At 47.8% G+C, this 10564-nt stretch overlaps 1 protein-coding gene and 1 long non-coding RNA gene across 9 annotated transcripts in view; one reads left to right on the forward strand and one right to left on the reverse strand.

Annotated features, from left to right (window-relative positions):
- EMSY (EMSY transcriptional repressor, BRCA2 interacting) overlaps window positions 1-599 on the reverse strand; it is an 80363-nt gene extending 79764 nt beyond the window's left edge. For 7 of the 8 annotated variants that reach the window (XM_077776220.1, XM_077776255.1, XM_077776237.1 and 4 more), the window contains exon 1: window positions 494-598. The gene's annotated coding sequence lies outside the window, so the exon portion shown is untranslated. Of the gene's footprint in view, window positions 1-493 lie in introns of all 8 variants that reach the window. The other variant, XM_077776269.1, reaches the window with a different exon arrangement.
- Window positions 600-912: 313 nt separating this feature from the next.
- On the forward strand, window positions 913-9707 carry LOC144241697 (uncharacterized). The gene is made up of 2 exons (XR_013338162.1): window positions 913-2042; window positions 3156-9707. It is a non-coding gene; the product is annotated as an uncharacterized LOC144241697 (long non-coding RNA).
- The last annotated feature ends 857 nt before the right edge of the window (window positions 9708-10564 follow it).

Genomic DNA, 10564 nt, shown 5'->3' on the forward strand with positions numbered 1-10564 from the left:
GTAACCCCCCCCCCACTCAAGTGTCAAGGAGGCAAGCCCGCCCCGCCCCCTCCCCAAACACGCACTCTCTCACAGCACCACAACAAGAGCAGCCCGCCCACCCTCCTCTCCGGTGCCGCGCAGCGCCAACCCCAATGTCAAGCCCACTGCCCAAGCCCTGCAGGGCCAGTAGCCGGTGTCAGGGGCCACGGTCGGCATCAGCGCCTCGCTCCCTCCTCAGCGGAGAGGACAACGGAGAGCGAGTAGGCGCGCGGACAGCCAGGCGGACGACCGAGACTCACCGGGAGGCTCCCAGAGCTGGACCCCCAGGATCCCAGCACCAGGCCTGCCAGGGTCCCCCTCAACCCACCTCAGGGAGCCCCACGATCCCGTTAGGAGACAACGGAGGATGGGGCTGGGCTCCCCAAACCGGGGACCAAATGCTTGGCCCGGCGCTCCTCCAGCCCGGCTAACCTGCCAGCTCTTCCCAGCACCCTGTCTGAGAGTCACCCACCTGCCCGGCCTTTCGGGGCTCATCTAAAAGGCTCCTCCGCCAAGACTAGGGAACACCAGGAATTGGGTTTGTTTGCGGTGCCTCAGAAGGGGCAAGATGGCGACAGGCATCAGGGCGCAGGCGCAGCCGCGCGCTGCCACTCGGGAGGTGTAGTTCGCCTTTCCCGCCTTTCGGAGAACAGACTCCAGAAGGCTTCCATTCTCCCAGCCCCTCTTTCCCTCCGCGTTTTGAAAGGAAAAAAGAGGCATCGCGGGAGGTGCTGGGAGTTGTGGTCCGAAATCAAGCTCCCTCCTCTTTCGCTCTCGGTTTGCTGTCGCAGGCGCAAGGAAGGCCGGGATTGTAGTTTCCTTTGCTTCTCCTCCATACCCTCCTTCTCCGGCTTCGCGCGCCTCTCCTCCGGCTGCCGTCTCCCAACCAATCGGCTGCGCTCACTGCTACGTGTGGCGTCACACGTAGGAGCCAAGATGGCGTCCGTAGCTAGAGCTGCGGTTTTGCAGCGACCTTTACTCTAGGCGAGGTTAGGGACGGTGGGAAAGTAGCTTAGTCCCTGAAGCGCTGTTGAGGATGAGGACCGGATTCCCGAGAGCCAAGGGAGCAATGGTCAGCGGCCTCCAGCCCCCACCAGACGCAACTCAAGGAGAGAGAACCCACGCTACAGGAACCGACCTAGCGGACGTTACAGTTGCCAGAACCCGGTTTGGGGGTCGCCGCGTTGCCAGGGGAAAAAGTGGAACCCGAGCGTTCTCCCCTTCGGGTTTCTCTCCACGTGTGAAGTGGGAGTGATAGTGATATCTCGTGCTTTAGCGGTCAAAGGCAAGAAGGAAAAGGTATTTATTAGAGGCCCTACGACGTGGTAGGTTCATCCTTCAGCCTTTATTCTTGTTTAATCACAGAGCAATTGTGTGAAGTGCTGCAGCTTGACCTCAAGCACGGTTAAATACTAACATGCTATTTCTGCTTCTGTAAATCCGTTTAGCAAGCTTTTGCTTCCCTGTTCTGGTTAACCACATCCTAACACCCTGTACACAAAGATTACAAAACACCTCGCTACCATTCGGCGTCAGGTGGTCTGTCACATAGTCACTACTCCACGGTTTCTCAAATGTCTATCTATACTTAGTTATTTCAAAACCTCTGAAGACAAAGAGCTCTGAAATGATAGGTTTCCGCCAAAAACTAGCAACTATGTGTCACAGTGTAATTGGTTACCATGGAATGCTGTAAAATGTAATTGGTTAACAAAATAATGACGTATTCTGCCCTGTTGAAATCTATATAAGCTCACTACAACCTTTGTTCGGGGCCATTCTTTGCATTTTTCTCCTTGAGACCAGGAGATCAGGTTTGGCCCGGCGGTGAATAAAATCTTGCCTCGCTTCTATTCAGCGTTGGGTGGTTTTTCCGACAATCACCTTGCTTCATTTGGAGGTCCCACCGAGATATCTTATGACCACCCGAAATTCGGAGGCTGAAGCGGAACAGCTGGGGAGAGCTCCCGAGAGATGTTCCTCGGCCCCGGCCTTCCGTTCTCAGACCTGACTTAACCAAGGTACGCGAGGTGGCGCCTATTTTCTGTTTTCTGTTACTGGCCAGATCTGTTTCTAGGGAGGGAAGGCTGGACGCTGCTTAACTTCCCCCTAGCTGGCGTCTGGTGGAGACGTCCCCAGGCCAACTGTGTCTCCGGGCCATAAGGGTCTTGGACCGTCTGGGTTGGGCTTGATCACCCCGACCATTTGTTCTGTGTTCAGTGCTCTGTGTGTCTTGTTAAATGTTTCCTATTAATCTTTCTCTGGTGTGACCCGCGGTTTAACTTCCGTCATGGGTCAATCTTCATCTAAGACTTGTTGCCCTCTTGAATGTGTGCTAAATAACTTTTCTGGTTTTAGGAAAAGAGGGGAAAAAAACTATGGCTTTAACCTAAAGCTGTCCTGGCTGTGGACACACTGCCAGCTGCACTGGCCGACATTCTCTGGGGTTGACTGGCCCCCAGAGGGCTCCTGTAATCTTAACCTTGCCTATGCCGTCTGCACGATTTGCCATGATGTTCACCCCAACCAGGAGACATATGCTGTGACTTGGGTCGACTTCCTAGAAGACCCACCCTCATGGCTGAGAGAGTGCCAACAACAGTACCAAAAGCTGTTATCTGGCACCTCCCTTTCCCACTCGCCTTCCTGTTCTCCTTCGAACACCAAACCCTTACTTACCGTCACAGCCTTAAAAGAGGCTTTACCCAGTACTTCAGGAGATACCAGAAAGGGGGGGGGGGGGCTTGTTCTCTGNAGGGGGCTTGTTATCTGATCCTCGGGGACCACCCCCTTATCCCCAGACTCCATCAGCCCCCCAGGGACCAAAGGCCATAGGAGACCCTTTAGCTAGCCCCCCACATACTAGATCAGGAGCCCTATATGGAGGAGAACACCAGTCCTCTGATGCCCCAGTTCCCATCCTTCCTCTTAGGCAAATGGCTCTGGCTTCCAGTCTAGACGGGAAGCCACCACACCCCACACTTGTCTACACTCCCTTCCCTACCACAGACCTCTACAACTGGAAAACTCAGAACTTGCCTTTCTCTGAGAACCCCCAAGGTCTGATTGACTTACTGAGCTCTATCTTCACTACTCACTTACCTACTTGGGAAGATTGTCACCAACTCTTGCAGGTCCTGCTAACTTCCGAGGAAAGGGCCTGAGTGCTCCAAGAAGCAATGAGAGCAGTCCTTGGCCCAGATGGGATGCCTGTCACAGACCTTTACAGAATTGAGCACGTTTTCCCTTCCACGCCGCCCCAAAGGGACCCCAACACGGATAACGGTAGGGAGCGTCTACTCCAGTATCACCAGATTCTGTTGTAGGGGCTTCGTGCAGCAGCGCAAAAGCCCACCAATCTGACAAAAATTCATGATACGGTCCAAGGACCGAATGAATCACCTGCAGCCTTCCTAGAAAGGCTTTACCAGGCTGACCACCTATATTCTATTAACCTTGAGGCAATGGAGAACCAAAAAACTATTATTATGACTTTCGTTTCTCAGTCGGCTCCAGACATCCGTAAAAAGCTTCAGAAGCTAGAAGGATTTGAGGGGAAGGTAATTTCAGAGCCAGTAGAAATAGCCCAACGAGTTTTTCAGAGTAGGGACAGCCCTGCCCTACTCATGCAAGGGAAGGAAATAGGGAAAGTCCTCAGGGCAGCCTGCGGGCTACCCTCAGGTAACAGCAAAGGACAGGGGAAACCCCACTTCCACCAAAAGGGACCCTGAACAATTCTAGGGAAAAATCAATGTACTTATTGTAAGGAAGAAGGGCATTGGAAAGATAAATGCCCTAAGAGAAAACCTCCCATCCTAATGGCCCAGGAGCTATGACACCATCACAGCTCCCCTCTTTCCCTGAATCCCCTGGAGCCTGTGGTTACCCTCAATGTACAAGGGAAAGAAACCAGATTCCTGGTTGACACTGGGTCTACGTATTCTGTTCTCAAGGAACCTTTAGGACCTGTGAGTAAAGAAAAGATGTATATCCAGAGAGCCACAGGGCGAACACAAGGCTACCCACGGACTCAGGCCCGAATTACTGACCTGGCCCAAGGGACTATTACTCATTCTTTTGTGCTCATACCTGATTGTCCATATTCCCTTCTGGGGAGAGATCTGTTACGCAGCTTAAGGCCCAAATCTCCTTTACTGGAAAATCTGTAGACTTAAACCTGCCACCACCCACCATTTTAGTTACATGCCCTATATCAGAGGAATATCTACTCCTAGAAAAACCAGAGCAGAAAGCTTCTCCATTGATAGAAAACTGGAAAGAGACAATTCTTTCAGTTTGGGCTGAAACTAACCCCCTAGACTGGCCATTCAACAAGAACCACTAGTGATACAGTTAGCTGTCACAGCCACCCCGATCCAGGTGAGGCCATATCCCGTCAGTCAGCAAGCGAGGGAGGAATTGCCAAACACATTAACTGACTGTGAGAGGCCAGGATCCTAATACCATGCCATTCCCCCTGGAATACTCCTTTGCTTCTGGTCCCGAAGCCTGGAACCTTAGAATACAGGCCAGTAGAAGACCTCAGGGAAGTCAACAAAAGGGTTGAAACAATTCATCTTACAGTTCCCAACCTTTATACTCTCCTGAGTGAGCTTTCACCAAACCACCATCTTTACTCTGTCTTGGACTTAAAGGATGCATGCTTTGCCTTGCCAATTGCAAAGGTCAGTCAGCCTATTTTTGCCTTTGAATGGACAGACCCAGACGGAACCCACAATGGACAGTTAACCTGGACCCGACTGCCCCAAGGGTTTAAGAACTCCCCCACTCTTCTTGATGAGGCTCTTTGGAGGGATTTGGTCCCATACGGGGAGAGTCACCCAGATGTTACTCTGTTACAATATGTAGATGACTTGCTCCTAGCCACTGACTCCATAGAGAACTGCACAAAGGCTACTGAGGACCTGCTGAGGGAGTTAGATGTCCTAGGATATAAGGTTTGCGCAAAAAAAGGTGCGAATTTGTTTGGACTCTATAATATACACTACTGACTACATGAAGGCAAGTGATCGCTGGGGCTGGAAAGAATCCAAGCTATCCTAAACATTCATAAACCCACAACTAAAAGACAGAGAGTTCTTAGGAGCCACTGGGTACTGCCGCCTCTGGATACCTGGTTTCGCTGAAATGGCAAAACCCCTGTCCTCTGCTACTGGGGGTGAAGGGACTGAGATGGTCTGGGGAGAACAGGAAGATAGGGCTTTTGAGCAAATCAAGTGCACCCTTCCCTAAGCCCCAGCCCTGGCTTTACCTGATATTACCAAGCCTTTCCGGCTATTTGTAACATGAGATCCGGGGAATTGCAAAAGGGGTTCTTACTCAAACTTTGGGCCCCTGGAAATGACCTGTAGCCTACTTGTCCAAAACGGCTGGACTCTGTTGCCACCGGGTGGCCCAGTTGCCTAAGAGCTGTTACCACCACTGCCATGTTGGTTAAAGAAGCTTCCAAACTAACGCTTGGGCAAGACCATCAGATTGTAGGAACCTCACTCGGTAGCATCCCTGCTGCGCTCCCCACCAGACCGATGGATCTCCAACATACAAATCAACCAATATCAGGTATTGTTGCTACTAGACCCTCCACGTATCACTTTCCTGAAGACAGAGGCTTTAAATCCAGTCACCTTGCTACCTGATAATGACTCAGAGGCCCCACTCCACAATTGCTTAGAAACTGTGAGTACTTTTACAGGATTGAGGGGGGACTTAAAAGACCCACCTCTACCAAAGGTAGATTATAAGCTGTACACTGATGTTAGCAGTTTTGTCAAAAATGGAATCAGGTATGCAGGTGCAGCTGTAGTAACTCAGGACCAAGTTATCTGGGCCCAAGCACTTGAACACAACACTTCTGCCTGAAAAGCACAGCTGGTAGCTCTAGCCCAGGCACTCAGATGGGCAAAAGGAAAAACAGTAAACATCTTCACTGATAGCAGGTATGCCTTCGCCACTGCCCATGTACATGGAGCTCTATATAAGGAAAGAGGACTATTAACATCAGGAGGAAAGGAAATTAAAAAATCCTGGCCCTTCTAGAAGCCTTATGGCTCCCTAAGAAGGTGACTATTATACATTGCAAGAGCCACCAGAAAGCAGACTCGCCCCAAGAAAGGGGAAACGCTTTTGCTGACGCTACAGCAAGGGCCACAGCAGAAGGAGAAGTTCTCCCAGTTAAAACTTTACCTCTGCTGCCCCCACACTTCCTCCCCATGGAACCGTCTTATACCAAGGAAGAACTACGCCTAATAAAAACCCTAAGATCCAAAAGAGGTAAACAACACTGGTATCACCTCAAAGATGCATGCATTTTTATGCCAGAGGCTATAGGATGGTCCTGGCTCCAACAGGTCCACAGTTCTACGCACCTAGGAGCAACTAAATTATCTGAACTAGCCCAAAGAGATTATTTTATTCCAAACCTTAATAAGATTGCCAAAGATCTAGTAGGCCGATGCAAGGCCTGTGCTCAGACTAACCCATCTCCTAAGTTTAATTTTTCAGGAAAGACACTACGTGGACAGATGCCTAGAGAAACATGGGAACTTGACTTCACTGAAATGAATAATGGACAATATGGTTACCATTACCTCCTTGTGCTGGTGGACACTTTCTCTCGATGGGTAGAAGCTTTCCCAACTAGAACAGAGTCAGCTCAGATAGTGGCTAAAAATTTTCTTAATGAATTGGTTCCCCGATTTGGCATCCCTGTTGGTCTGGGGTATGATAATGACCCAGCTTCATAGCCCAGATATCTAAAATGTTGGCTAAGAGCTTACAAATAGATTGGAAATTGCATTGTGCCTACCACCCTAAGAGTTCAGGGCAGGTAGAAAGAATGAATAGAACTTTAAAGGAAACCTTGACTAAACTAATTACAGAAACTGGCCAGAACTGCGTAGGCCTCCTTCCTTTTTCCCTCCTCAGGGTACGCTGTACACCTTACATACAAGGCATTACCCCCTTTGAAATCCTATTTGGAAGACCACCTCCCTTGCTTCCAAAATTGGGAGATGAACTATGGGTGGAAATCTCAAACCAACATCTCCTTAAGTCTTAGCAAGCTCTAAAAAGTATACTTCCAGCCATCCATAACCTAGTGAAAGAAAACCGGAAGGAACTGCCGTCTACAAACCATCAGACCAAGGACTCAGACCTGGAGATTGGATCTGGGTGTAACGTCACACCCCCCAAATTTAGATGCATGCTGGATGGGGCCCTATCTGATCATCCTGTCCACCCCATCTGCTGTGAAGGTTGCTGGCCAGAGTCACTGGATCCATTGCTCCCAAATTAAAGTGGCACACTCTGACCACATTCCTCTACAATGGACTGTCAAGCGGACCAAAAATCCTTTGAAGGTCCAGCTGATAAAAGAATCCGCTGGGTAATTTTGTTCTCAATAATTTCCCTTGTTAAAGGAACATTTTCTGACTATGCCCCTGTCCAATGCCATTGGATAGTTAGCAAGACCACTACGGGACAGGTTTTATCAAATTCTACTTATGCTACTCCTGCCTTAACTTTTGATCTCTGTGGCTTATTTCCCGAATAAGCTCAGAAGCCCAAGGTCCCGGAGGAGTTAGACACAAAGGAAACCCAAGACTGCACAGCTTTTGAGGGGGTACAACTTTACGCCTGTCCCTCTGATGGGACTCCCAAATGCCAAGGAGAGGGTCAATTTCACTGTGCCTCATGGGGCTGTGAAACTATAGCCGACTAGGCTACTGAAAAGGACTAGTTTATACTGTCTATGAGGACAGCATCTACCAACAGGAGCCAGCACTTAGTTACTATTAAAAGGGTTCAGATCCCTGATGGGATACAGGGAAAACACTGGGATTAAGATTATATGCTCCTGGTCTTGATCCCGGCATTGAATTTACCATTCAGAGATTTAAGGCTAAATCCACCCCTAAAATGCCCATAGGACCCAATCCTGTAATTAACCCTTTCTTTGACCTTGGAGAACTTATCCCCCGGTCTCTTGCCTGACCATCAGCTAAACCTATAGTCCATCCACCCACCACTACTGCGCTTATGATAACCTCTTTCCCCACTAAAAGCAAATCTAAAATAAGGAAAACCAATACCTTTAAAGCCTATTATACCTTCAGATTTTTAAATGCCATTAACCCTAATATCACACAGGACTGTTGGCTATGTTTGGATCCCAGACCCCCTCACTCTAGGGATAGGTGCTCCGGTCCCTTTGGGAACACAAGAAAACCAAGTCAGAAACCTGAGCCATAACCAAATAGAAGGTCACTGTACCTGGGGTCGGAACCCAAGTCTCAGCCTAGGAGATGTAGTAGGAACAGGGACCTGCGGGAAATGCAGGAAATTACCAGGTAAATCAGCCCAGGTATTTGGCTTATTGTAATAACACCATCCACTTGCCAAATAATACTCAGGTGAGGGATACCCTTTACTTCCTTGTACCGCCCTCTGGAACTTGGTTTGCTTGCTCCTTGGGTTTGACCCCTTGTTTAAATCACCATATGATTAAGAGGCCCGATTTCTGCATTCTAGTCCACATCCTGTCTCAGGTTTTCTACTTTTTGGGTGAAGGAGAAAGAGCACCTAGGGTTTATTCTCCAGTCTCGATTTACGAGGGAACCCACTTCTACTATTCTCATACCCCACTTTATAGGACTGGGAGTGACGGGATCCATTGGCATAAGTACTGCCGCTTTCGTCTCAGGAAATAAAAACTTTAAACCATGAAGAAAACAGATTGATCAAGATCTATCAGAATTAGAAGGAAATATTGACAAATTGTCTGAATCTGTAAATTCCTTAGCTGAGGTAGTACTTCAAAACCAGAGGGGCTTGGACCTGTTATTTCTACAACAGGGAGGGCTATGAATAGCCCTCGGGGAACAATGCTGTTTTTATGTCAATAATTTGGGAATCATCAGGCAAAGCCTAAGTCAGAATTGACAACGACTTGAAGAAAGGGAAGGACAAAATTGTATGAGTCTGTATTCTCCTGGTCCCCATGGCTGACCACTCTCATTAGTGCCCTTGCAGGCCCCCTTCTTATAGCTATAACAATAGGACCCTGTTTAATTAAACTACTACTTCAGTTCGTAAACCAAAGAATAGGATCCATAAAACTCATGGTAGTTCGTAGCCAATATGTTCCATTATCCCAGATGCCAGACTAGGATTCTTCAAAGATTTGAATCACTGACAAACAGGAGTGGGGAATGTTGCAGGTTGCCCTCAAGCACGGTTAAATACTAACATGTTATTTCTGCTTCTGTAAATCCGCTTAACAAGCTTGTGCTTCCCTGTTCTGGTTAACCACATTCTAACACCCTGTACACAAAGGTTAACCATTCAGCATCAGGTGGTCTGTCACGTAGTCACTACCCCACGGTTTCTTAAATGTCTACCTATACTTGGTTATTTCAAAACCTCTGAAGACCAAGAGCTCTGAAATGATAGGTTTCCGCCAAAAACTAGCAACTGTGTGTCACAGTGTAATTGGTTACCATGGAATGCTGTAAAATGTAATTGGTTAAATAATGACGTATTTTGCCCTGTTGAAATCTATATACGCTCACTGCAACTTTTGTTCGGGGCCATTCTTTGCATTTTTCTCCTTGAGACCAGGAGATCAGGTTTGTCCCAGCCATGAATAAAATCTTGCCTCACTTCTATTCGGCGTTGGGTGGTTTTTCCGACAATCACTTTGTTTCACGAAGAAGGTATTGTTACCCCTATACACATATTAGAAAGGGGCCCCAGTGTGTAGTTCCTCGCGGCCATAAAACTGAAGCCAGTGCTTGCTACTATTGAAGATTTGATCAAGTTTTGTGATTGCCCTTCCACGTAAACTGTGTACTTTTGGAAACATCGGTTCTGGTAAAAATGCCCAAGCCAAAGGGGGCTTTTAATATGATTACTAATATTAACAGAGTTTTCTTGTAAAATGGGGTTCAACATCACCCTATGGGGATGTTGTGATACACGGTGTAGAAAAGTCATTTGCGGATTGTGAACCAGTGTGCAAATGTGTGAGACGGGTCATATTCTTGAATGGAGCTGTATATTAGGAAGAGAAAATAAATAACAGCATTTAAGTTTCTTATTACTGTTTACGCATTAGCTGAAAATACCCTGTAAGGTCCCAGAAAATTGTTATTGTTGAAACCCAAGCCTGCCCCTTCAGAAAATCATGAAGTAGGACACATCAACTCCAGGCCTTTCTTTCCCTCCCTGATCTTATAACGCATTCTCTCTCATCTATTTCCCACTAAATTTAGGCACCACCTGTTTTCAGGTCAATGGCTTAACTTTTGGAAAGATGGTAACGAACTTTAAAAGATGTTGTTTAACATAACTTTCTTTGATTTGAGCCTCACCGTAGCTAAGTGAGGCAGATATAATTTAGATCCTCTCCCCCCAACACACACACACTATGAATGAGGGAAACACAGAAGTTGAAGAACTCACCCAATTTCACAAAGCTAGGATTGAAGGGAGCTGGGCTATATAACCCCAGGTCTTCTGTCTT

The sequence above is a fragment of the Crocuta crocuta genome, unplaced genomic scaffold, assembly GCF_008692635.1.
Source record: "Crocuta crocuta isolate KB4526 unplaced genomic scaffold, BGI_CrCroc_1.0 scaffold271, whole genome shotgun sequence".
Taxonomy (NCBI): Eukaryota; Metazoa; Chordata; class Mammalia; order Carnivora; family Hyaenidae; genus Crocuta; species Crocuta crocuta.